At 44.4% G+C, this 11,574-nt stretch overlaps 1 pseudogene; it reads left to right on the top strand.

The window, feature by feature from the left end:
* Positions 1-624: 624 nt before the first annotated feature.
* Positions 625-2,072, top strand: LOC116829592 (olfactory receptor 52E4-like; annotated as a pseudogene).
* Positions 2,073-11,574: the final 9,502 nt, after the last annotated feature.

The raw sequence follows: 11,574 nt of genomic DNA, 5'->3' as shown, positions 1-11,574 counted from the left end.
TCACAGACTTTTCACTCCATGATTTTCACAGCTTGCCTTACATATCCTATTTTTATCTACTATATTCTTTATAGAGACTGAGTGACCAAAACTGAGTGTGTGTCCAGAGCAGGTTATTCTCCATCCGATTCACTAGGCATCCAAACATTGTCTTTGTTTTTCGTCACTACTGTGAATGAGCAGGTGTTTCTGTGCATCTGTTATCAAAGACACCCAGGTCTTTTTCCCATAGAAGTGTTCCACTGGCACATGGTTGGTCAAAAGTTTGTTTTTTTCCCACTCCCAGACTTTGAGTCACTGGGTGAATGGGTTTCATTGCATTAACAAACAAAGAGAGATGACCAATATTCACGCTCTCAAGGTTTGCTGTACGATGATGGGTGTGAATTATTGATGCGTGGGGCACCATCAAATATAGAATTGCCATTAGTAGGGTTAGTTATCCAGAATTCATTTATCCAAATAATGAAAATATTTTTCACTGTGTAAAGAGTGACTAATCTGATTCACCCATGAAAGCATCCTCTGGTTGTGCTTGTAGTTTCTCATATTAACATTGTCTGTCTATACAGGCGTTTGAAAAGCGACTGTCACCCTAGACCCTGGGCACGTACAGGAAATCAAGGGAACATACTGTATATGCAGGAGACACCGTTCTGCCTCAGAGTTGGATACCTTCTCCCCTACTCCATGTCAGATTCCAACACAACCAACTTCAACAACCCCCCCCACCTTCATCCTGATGGGCATTCCTGGCCTGGAGACGGCCCATGTCTGGATCTCCATCACCTTCTGTGCCATGTACATCATAGCCATCTTGGGGAACTTCACCATCCTGTTCATCATGAAGAGGGAGCCGAGCCTCCATGTCCCCATGTTCTATTTCCTCTGTATGCTGGCCGTCAGTGACCTGGTCATGTCCACATCCACCCTACCCAAACTGCTGATCATCTTCTGGTTCAATTCCAGGGACATGGATTTCAGTGCCTGCCTCACCCAGATGTACTTCATTCACTGTTTTACAGCAATGGAGTCTGGGATTTTCGTGGCCATGGCTTTGGATAGGTATGTGGCCATCTGCCATCTGCTGAGACATTCCACCATCCTGACAAACCCTGGGGTGGCAAAGATTGGCCTGGCCATGGTGATGCATGGCATCATGCTCATACTGCCCCATCCTGTCATTGCCAGACGGTGGCCATATTGCAGAACCAACATCATTCCTCACACGTACTGCGAACACATGGGTATGGTGAATCTGGCCTGTGCCAACATTGGCATCAGTAGTTACTATGGTCTCTTTGTGGTATTCTCTGTGATCAATCTGCATATTTTTTTTATTGCTGTGTCCTATACTCAGATCCTCAGGCCCATCTTCAACTTCCACACAAAGGATGCCCGGCTCAAGACCTTTGGGACCTGCATCTCCCACCTCTGTGTCATCTTAGCCTTTTACATCCCATGTCTCTTCTCTTTCCTCACACACTGGTTTGGCCACAATGTGCCTCTGTATTTCCACAATCTCATGGCCAACATGTACCTCTTGGTGCCCCCCATGCTGAATGCCATCATCTACGGGGTGATGACCAGGCAGATCCGGGACAGTCTGCTCTGTCTTTTTACTGATAAAGGGGCCTAAAGTTTTCTCCTGGTGCTCTGGCTCTGAGACCGAGGTCCATGCAGAGCTGGTCAGTGACATGGAGCTGGGCCCCCTTCCCTGAATCACCTGCTGGACAGTCAAAGAGACACTAAATCCTTTGCTGACCTTATTGTGCGGTATCAGGATGATAAACTCACATTTGGTTTACGTACAACTAATTGGGCTGCCCCCTTTGCTACTTGCCCCGAGGTTCCTCCCTCCTCCTCCAAGGTCCTATCCTGGTGACTTGCTCGTCTCCTCTCCTCCCCCATCACTTGCTGGATCATCTCTGTTGGGTTTGTCTTTGGACACGACAGACAGACAAGTAATTAGAGTTTCCTCTGTCTTCAGACATGACCAACGGACAAACTGTAATGCACAGAGACTGGAGTCTTCAGTTACAGATCTGAGTTTATTGTGGCAGGAGCTTAGCCTGCAGAAACACTTTTTCCCCTCTTGCACATCCCAAGGAGTGAGTCCAGATGTTTGTTAGATGTCCCTCCTTTGTTGTAAGCATTAACCCTCTCCCTACCCAGGTGGGCAGTTCTGGTCTTGCTCTTGGCCCAATAAACGTTCTCTAATTATCTTGCTAAACTCTCCACCCCATTTGTGTTTTCCTTTGTATTCTACCTTTGCCTTATAAGGGCTATTGAGCACTCAATCATTGCTGGCAAGTAGCTTTGCACCTTCTGTGTGCATGTGTCATGGGACTTCCCATGCTCATCTCTTGGTTCCTGGCAGACAAAGCACCTGCAAAATTGCGAGCTTCTGTTGGTAGTTTACAAGAGAGAGCAGATATCTGATAGAGTTTAACACCCACAATCTCTTTGACACTCTTCACCCCCAAGCACCTCATATTCACCATGGTGATGGAATTATGCTTTGTATCATTCTAAATGTCTTGATCTGATAAACACTGATGTCTCAGTGGGTTGTATTCACTGTCATTGTATGTGAAGCTATGAAATCTTCCAATTTGTGAGTTTCAAAAGCATTACATGAGGCTGGAAACATTCAAAACTAGCATTTCAGGTATAGCAATGGAGTAGGCAGACAGACTGGAGGGGATCTCGAGAGGTTATCAAGTCCAGTCCCCTGCACTCATGGCAGGTTTTAACTGAGATTCCTACAGAGGACAGCTTGGTTACTTACCAAATCATGTCAGGGTCACCAGTGTGCTTAGGCACCCCTTGAGCAAACCGCCCAAAGTCCACGAGATCCATTAAGGGACGAAGGCACCCAGCCTGCTGTATTGTCAATGAATCATGGTACTAGTATCCCGCAGATTCCTGTGGACCATTAATACATGCACACCCGTAACAATGGACCAGCTCAGTGAACAGTGAAATTTTCCAGTCCTCCCTAAGGCCATACAAAGATACTCCCTCTAAGATGCTACTTCATTTCCTGATACAAATAAATTATGAATTGTTATCCTGACCTTATCTTTTAGGAGGGCTCAGTGTGCTCCTGTTCTCCTTTGGGAATGCTTTTATACCATCCTTGATATCAGGATGTTCTGTATCAGAGGGGTAGCCGTGTTAGTCTGGATCTGTAAAAGCAGCAAAGAGTCCTGTGGCACCTTATAGATTAACAGATGTATTGGAGCATGAGCTTTCATGGTGAATACCCACTTCATCGGATGCATGTTCTGGTATCACTTGATGTTGGCACTAGTTTGCGTGAGCACTCTGTGACTAGAACTTCTTATGAATGGGTGTTTCTGCAATATCAACCCTGTTCTTGCCAGATTCTGTGAGCAGCTCCTGCTTCGTGCCAGAACTCTGATAGAAAGGCTCTCTTCCTATTACAGGTACTCAGGTAGCCATGGAGGGAGACCTCATTGTGGAAGGATACAGAGGAAACCCCAGGGGGTCCTCTGAAGAACAACTTTCTCAGCAGCTATCACCAGAGCTCCTGTAGGAGTGTCCAGCAATGACTGCCCTCACACATTTTTACTGTAACCACAAAATGACCCCACCTTCAGCTGGGCTTGCGAACAAGTAGCCCGGGTTGACAGAACCATGAATGATCTCTTGAGAGCTGAACCATGGCCACAATTCGAACTAACAATCGATCACCTCTACCATGTCACCCAAACTCAGGAAGTCAGAACCCAGTTAATTGCCTCATCTGTCATAGAAAGGCTGTTGTGAGGTTTGTCCATGATAATCCCACAGCTGGCCATTTGGGGGCAATAGAAGACACTGGCCCGAATCCTAGCTCCCTTCTTCTGGCTGAAGGTCCATCATGAGGTGAGAGATTATTGTAGTTCCTGTCTCAGTGCCAGATAGCTGGGGCTGTCAAAAGTTCCCATGGTCCCCTTGTGTAGTGTGGGTCCCCTTTGAGAGGGTCGTACTGGACCTGGTGGAACCCTTCCCGAGGAGAAACACTGGGTTTTGTTACAGCCTTGTCCTGAGGGACTATGCTACTCACTTACTCAAGGCTGACTCACTATGCAGCGGAGCTGGCAGAGATATATATCTGAGTTGGGCTGCCCCAGAAGATTCTCACTGATCAGGGGACCAACTTTACTTCCTGGTTGCTCTGCCAGGCGTGCACAATACTGGGCAGTAAGAAACTACAGACCTCAGTGTACCACCCCCAGACAGATGGCCTTCCTGAATGTCTCAACAGGACTTGAAAAGTTTCCCTCACAAGAATCAGGCCAGTAGGACCAATTGATTCCATCAGTATTGCTCGCTGATAGGGAAGTGCCCCAACCTTCACCTTTGAGCTTCTGTATAACTGACAACTGGATCGAATGAGAGAGGCCTGGTGACATACCCCATTGAGAACCCAGGGACTCTTGCAGTATGTCCTGCATTTTCAGGTGCCCTTACAAAAGAAAATCTGCAGATGGCTCAAGGATCCCAGGAGAGAAACTACAATCAGGGGGTCTAGGCCCCCAGTTTGAGCCCAGGGACAGGGTGCTCCTGCTTTTCCCTAAGAGGAGCATAGTGCAAGAATGTGACATGCTACCAGCACAGATGGGAGAGCTTTTATTAGTAGGAGGATGCAAAAGCCTTGTGCCTTTTGCTAAAGTGCACACAGAAACCAAGGGTTTGGAAGCTGTATTATCAATGGAGGTAGCAGATGATAACCGTATTGATATGAAAATTAGCAATGAAATCTCCCCTGAAGCTCAGGCTATTAAAGTGTCCACCTGCAACAAGGAGGAGTGTTCTGCTGGAAGTTCAGAGCGAAGGAGGAAAGTCCCAGAACTGCTGAGAGAGTGTTCTTTATTCCTCTGCAGCAGAGGGAAGCTGCATGCTAGCAGGGGTAAGGGTGACTGAGACAAGCTCTTGCCCCAGAGCAGAAGGCAATGGCTCCTCACCTGGGGAGGAGAGTCTATTGCCTGTCTGGGAGAAAAATGTCCACACTGCAGCTAAATCAGGGACAAACACAATGCTAGGAGGAATAGGAAGATGTGTCCCAGAGGGTAGCCCAGAGAAAGTTGATGGACTCGTAGAAACCACTGAGGAGGTGGAGGAGCGTTACTTTGACACTGTAGCAGGAGGCAAAACCACCTCAGGAAGGGAGGGGGTGTAGAGCCTCTCAGTGACATAACTGGCCAGTCTGTTAGCTGTGAGCCCTTCACAGCTGAGCAGGGGATAGATCTCACCCTAGAGAGCGCAGCGGTTTGTGTCCTGGGGAAGAAGAGCAGGAAACTGGGGGAAAGGAATAGTGGGAGAAGAGGAATGTCTCCTCACTGGTCACTTGAGAGAGGATACCCAGAGCAGAATGGCAGGTTTATCATCTCTGCACCCAGGTACCAAACCTGAGGCTTTGAGAGGAAGCTGTGTAATGGACCTCCAGGAGGGCAGCAGTCACACAGCTGATCTCTCAGGGATGGTGATGGGGTGACAGAGAATACGCTAATCCAGGTCCACATTTGTCAGGACTTTGTTCCTGATGAGTTTTTTAAAACAAACACGGTCTCTTTAAGACAGGATGTGGATCCTGCTGAAGAAATGGCTGTCTGTGAAAATGTCAATGACCCACCTGACAGAGAGGAGGAGGTCATTACCTGGGCTGCTAAGCAGAGCATTGCAGAGAGCTCAACAGTAACCATATTCCAGTTCGCACCCCAGGAAACTCTGTCACACACACCTAATGGGTGAATCCATTTCCCTCTTCTGAAGCCTTCATTTAGTGACAGCGTCTGTGTTAAGGCAGAAAAATCAGGACTCGTGGGATCAGTTTGTCATTCTCTCTCTGACCTTCACCAAGTCAAGTCACCCTTTGTCTCAGTTTACCTACTGTGTATTGAGGATATGATCATAGTTACTTTCCTTTGCTAGGTGTTTTGAAGACCCTTCAGTGAAGGGTTCTGCACAGTGATGATAGTTACTGATAAGAATTATTGATTTCTGATCCCTTAGTGACAGCGCTGTGTGTCTGCAGAAAATGCTCATGTCTCCCCTCAGGCATCTTTCTCCAGATCTGCCTGTCTACTATCCAGCCAGGCATCCTGGCCATTTACAGAGTATAGACATCTACACATTATCCTGAGCTTTCTTCCTAGTCAGTTATGATTTTAAAATATAAACAAATACACTGTGCAGCCAATTGCTCTGTGACTCAGCACAGAGCCCGAATGTTCTCATCTCTCTTTGGGAAGGTCCATTAATTACTGTTTACTCCTAAAGCTGGATAAAGAGCACAGAAGCGCATAGATGGAAACAGAGACATTTGCTAGAGTGTCTCCAGTCTCCAGCATGTTTACATCCAGATGTGACTTGTCCCATAGAGGCCAAGTGAAGCCCACAAAGATTGCACAGAGCTATATAATAAGCAGTTCACACACAGCGTTGGCTCTTGGCGTGGGATGCTGCTGCATATGCTGCGGTGAGAGAGGTGTTGGACACGGCTACCTGAGAGGGATTCTCAGTGAAAACATTTCTGTCTCAGGATTCACAGGTACCCCACTTCTCACTGAGGAGCTCACCTACTCAGTAAACCTAGTGCAACATTGGTGAGTGGGATATAGAGAGTAACTCTATTGTGCTTTTCACACTGCACAGCCATTAAATATCCCAGGACCCTTGCCACAGGGGATGTGTTTAATCCACTATGATGGGTCAAAATGTCACTCTTTTTTGAGGGATCTGGACTAACATGGCTACCCTTCTGATACTTGACTCTTTTTTGTGTACCCCCACCTACCCCATCTGATTGTCCCCAGCCCCGAGGTGGCTGCATTTCGGTGGTACAGGGGATCCTTCAGGATGAAAGGTTTTAAGAGATGTACAGTACAAGGCCAAATTCTTAGGCTGTGGCCCATATTATGCTCAGGCCCTGCTAAGGCAAAAATTCCCCTTGGAGTAAGAGCTGATTAAAGATCTGGCCAGCTGTGTATTAATGCAGAGACACTGTCACTTCCTCTGGCATTTCAGGGCTCTGGTTGTTAACGTAAGAACATAAGAATGGCCATAATGGGTCAGACCACAGGTCCATCTAGCCCGTATCCTGTCCTCAGACAGTGGCCAATGCCAGGTGCCCCAGAGGGAATGAACAGAACAGGGAATCATCAAGTGATCCATCCCTTGTCATTCATTCTCAGCTTCTGGCAAACAGAGACTAGGCATACCATCCCTGACCCTCCTGGCTAATAGCCATTGATGGACGTATCCCCTGTGGACTTATCTAGTTCATTTTTGAACCCTGTTATAATCTTGGCCTTCACAACATCCTAAGGCAGGGAGTTCCACAGGCTGACTGTGCATTGAGTGAAGAAATATTTCCTTTTGTTTGTTTGTTTGAAGCCTGCTGCCTATTAATTTCATTGGGTGACCCCTAGTTCTTGTGTTATGAGAAGTAGTAAACAACACTTCCTTATCTACTTTCTCTACACCAGTCATGATTTTATAGACCTCAGTCATATCTTCCCTTAATTGTCTCTTTTCCAAGCTGAAAAGTCTCAGTCTTATTAATCTCTTCTCATATAGAAACCGTTCCATACCCCTAATAATTTTTGTTGCCCCTTTCTGAACCTTTTCCAATTCAAATATATCTTGATATGGGGCACACACATCTGTAAGCAGTATTCAAGATGTGGGCATGCCATGGATTTATATAGAGGCAATGAGATATTTTCTGTCCTATTCTCTATCCCTTTCTTAATTATTCCCAGCATTCTGTTCACTTTTTCAACTGCTGCTCCACATTGAATGGATGTTTTCAGAGAACTGTCCACAATGCCTCTGAGATCTCTTTCTTCAGTGGTAACAGCTAATTTAGACCCCATCATTTTATACGTATAGTTGGGATTCTGCTTTCCAATGTGCATTATGTTGCATTTATCAACATTTAATTTCATCTACCATTTGGTTGCCCAGTCACCCAGTTTTGAGAGACTGGCTCCCAGCCCCCTCCACGAACCCGATTCCCCTCCCAGCAGAAACCAGGCATCCTGGCTCCCAGTCTCTCCTCGCTCCAAGAGCCCGGAATCTACTCTGGATGATTTACAGAGTCTCTACATCCTTTCTATACGGCAGTGTCCAAAACTGGATACAGTACTCCAACTGTGGCCTAAGCAGAGCTTAGTAGAGCCGTACAATCACTTACTGAGACTTGCACGTTATGCCTCCACTAATACAACCCAACATTGCATTTGTCTTTTCTGAAACAGCAAGAAAAACCCACTCCCCTGAGAGATGTAGCTATATCAAACTAACCCTCATGTGGACAGCGTAGGGTTGAAGGACAAATTCTTCCTTTAACCTTGCTATCACATCCCAGGGAGATGGATTACACCCTGCCATCGGTGTAAGTAGTGTCTACAACTGAAGTGCTATGACAGCGCCACTGCAGCAATTCAAGTGTAGACAAAACCTCCAGCAGGTCTCCCAGAAAAGCATCCAGTCTAGGTCTGCAGCCATGAGGAGTCGGAGAATCCACCACTTCCCTTCGCAGTTTGTTCCAACAGTTAATCACCCTCAGTGCTAAACTTTTGACCCTTATTTCCAACTGGAATTTGTGTGGCTTCAGCTTTTAGCCATTGAGCCTTGCTCTGCCGTTCTCCACTAGATCACAGAGCCAGTTATGATTATTTAGGATAAATAGAGGAAACTCCTTAAGTATCTCAGTAGCCAGCATTTTCTGCAGCTTCCAATTATTTATGTGGCTCTTCCCTGCACCTTCTCCAATTTTTCAACATTATTTTATAAATGTGAATCCCTGGTCTGGAGAGTCAGTTTTCACTAATGCCATGGACAGAGGTAAAATCTTTCCACTGCTCCAACTCACCAACACCTGTTTACACATCCAGGGATCGCATCAGCCCTTTTGGCCACAGCCTGAAACTGGGAGCTCCACAGTGACTCTTAAATCCTTTCCGAACCTCCATTCGCAGACAAATTGGCCATTGACATCTGCTTTCTTAGATCTGTCAGTTAGCCAGTTTTTAGTCCATTTAATGTGTGCTCCACTGGTACTGTAGAGTGTTCATTATTTTCCCCTACAAAATCAAATGCCTCAGAGAAATCAAAGTCTACTGCATCTGCACGATTCCCTTGATACGCCAAACGCACTTTCATTAAGGGATAAATTCAGATTTATTTGACAAGACCGATTATCCATACATCGTATTATTGACGGGCATTAATTATATTCCAAATTTTTTTTGAACTAATCGTATATCAGCTTTTTCATTATTTCTTATCTTGTCAAAGCTTTTTTTCTCAACATTACCTTTCTTTTTGTAATTTACTTTTAACAGACACCTGTCCTGGGTTTGATTCTTTTTCTTTCTTTCTTTCTTTCTTTCTTTCTTTCTTTCTTTCTTTCTTTCTTTCTGCTGCCTGAATGTGGATTTCTGGCTCACAAAGAGATGTGTGATTGATTGGTCAGTTCATAAATCTGTTGTTCAACAGTTGATGCTAATGGACTGGAAAGTATTTCATCTCTAATGTGAGCTTTTTTCCAAATCCAGAACAAAACTATCTCTTGAACACATCTACCTTTTCTCCAACATAGACAAGTTTCCTTTCTCCCTGTAGGAATCATCCTAAAGGTTTTCAAGGGTTTTTTTTGTACTTCATATACTTAATAACCTCCTTTTTCTGATCCTTAGCTCCACCAGTCATCGATATTTCCATGATATTTTAATGCCCCTCATTAATTTTCATGACTTCCAATTTGTGTTGTTTCCTATCTATTTTCCCTTTCCCCCTTTTGTTATATATTACTTCCCCCGCCTAATTTCTGTCTTCTATTTAATAAACTCTTCTTAAGGAACTCCCAATTTTCATTCACATTTTCCTGTCTAAATTTTTCCTCTCAAGCAATTCTGCTTATAATTTGCCTCAGCTTCCTGGAAATAGCCCCTTTGAAGCACAAAGTGTTTATAGATATTACCAGTAGGGAACTTTCTCTCTTTGTCCATTTCAGTGTAATCATTTCAATTCTTTATTGTCCTCTCCTCTATCATATCTCCCTTCTTTGACTCTTTCCTAAACAGTTCTTGACCTTTCAGTCTGTCCACAAAGGACAGGCTACGCCATTCCAATAGCCTGTCTCAGAAACCCCTTTTATATCAGCTGTATCCTTTATGGACACTGGGTGACCAAAACTCAACATGTGTACAGAGTATGTTATTCTATTCCTTATGTATCCGAAAATTGTCTGTTTTGGCCACTGTTGCAAAGGAGCATATGTTTCCATGGAACTGCTCTAAATGACACTGTGGTCTTTTCCCTGAGGTCTATTCTTGTTGGGGTGTTTCCCCCAGCACATGTCTTGCCAAAGGTTTGCATTTTGACTACACTCTGATTCTGAGCTACTGGGTGAATGTGGAACTCCCTACAGCATGCACTTTCTAGCCTGGCTTTCATTGCAGTAAGGAGCAATAATGCTGTCATAAACAGGCAGTCCAGGGTTAATTCCTCTTTTACCTTTAAAGGGTTAAGAAGTTCACCTAGCCTAGCTGACACCTGACCAGAGGAACCAATGGGGGGACAAGATGTTTTCAAAGAGGGAGGAGGGAAATCAGTCTTTGTCTGTTCAGAAAAGTTTGTGCCGGAGTAGAGGATCCAGGAATCAGCCATCAAACATTTCTTAAAAGTCGTAGAAGTTTAAAAAAGGGATGTATTAAATTATGTTTATTTTCTTTTGTGACTACATTTTGCCTAGAGGGGGAATCAAATTGGGTTTCTTTGTGTAACTAAGGTTTTACCCAGAGGGACATCCTCTGTGTTTTGAATCTGTTGTCTGTGAGAGTAGCTTGCATGCTAATCTCACAAGGTTTTTCTTTCACCCTTCTTCTTTAACTAAAAGTCTTCTTTTAAGAACCTGATTGATTTTTCCTTGTTTTAAGATCCAAGGGTTTTTTGGATCTGGGCTCACCAGGATTTGTTGGGAGGTGAATCAGTCTCAGTCCTGCCANTTCCTTTTACGTGCGCACTGCTGACATTGAATGGTGTTCATATTTTAATCTGAATAGTTTCCCCTACTAAATCAAATGTCTCAGAGAAATCAAATGTTATTGCATCTGCGGGGTTCCCTTGATCAGTCAAACATGAAATCTCATAAAAGGATAAAATCAGCTGTATTTGACAAGACTTGTTTTCCATAAACCATGTTGCTGACTTGAATGAATTATATTCCTAGACTATTTTTTAACTACTCCAATACCAGCTTTTCCATTGTTTCCTAACCTTCTCAAATATTTTTTTAAATGTTCCTTTCATATTTTAGTTGTTTACATTTAATACAGAAGTGTCCTGTATTTACCTTTTTTTCTTGTTTTTGTTTTGGCTCTGCTGCTCTTTGATTGCATAATATCTTAAATGAGATTTGTGAATGATCGGTCAGTTTGTAACTCTAAGGTTCTACTGTAGATGTGGTGCAAGTAGTGTCTCATATTAACATTATGTCTCCATCCAGGCATTTGTCCTGCAACCATCATCCCAGACCCTGGGCACATAAAGAAA

The sequence above is a fragment of the Chelonoidis abingdonii genome, chromosome 1, assembly GCF_003597395.2.
Source record: "Chelonoidis abingdonii isolate Lonesome George chromosome 1, CheloAbing_2.0, whole genome shotgun sequence".
Lineage (NCBI taxonomy): Eukaryota > Metazoa > Chordata > Testudines > Testudinidae > Chelonoidis > Chelonoidis abingdonii.
This window is presented reverse-complemented; position numbering and strand designations above follow the sequence as displayed.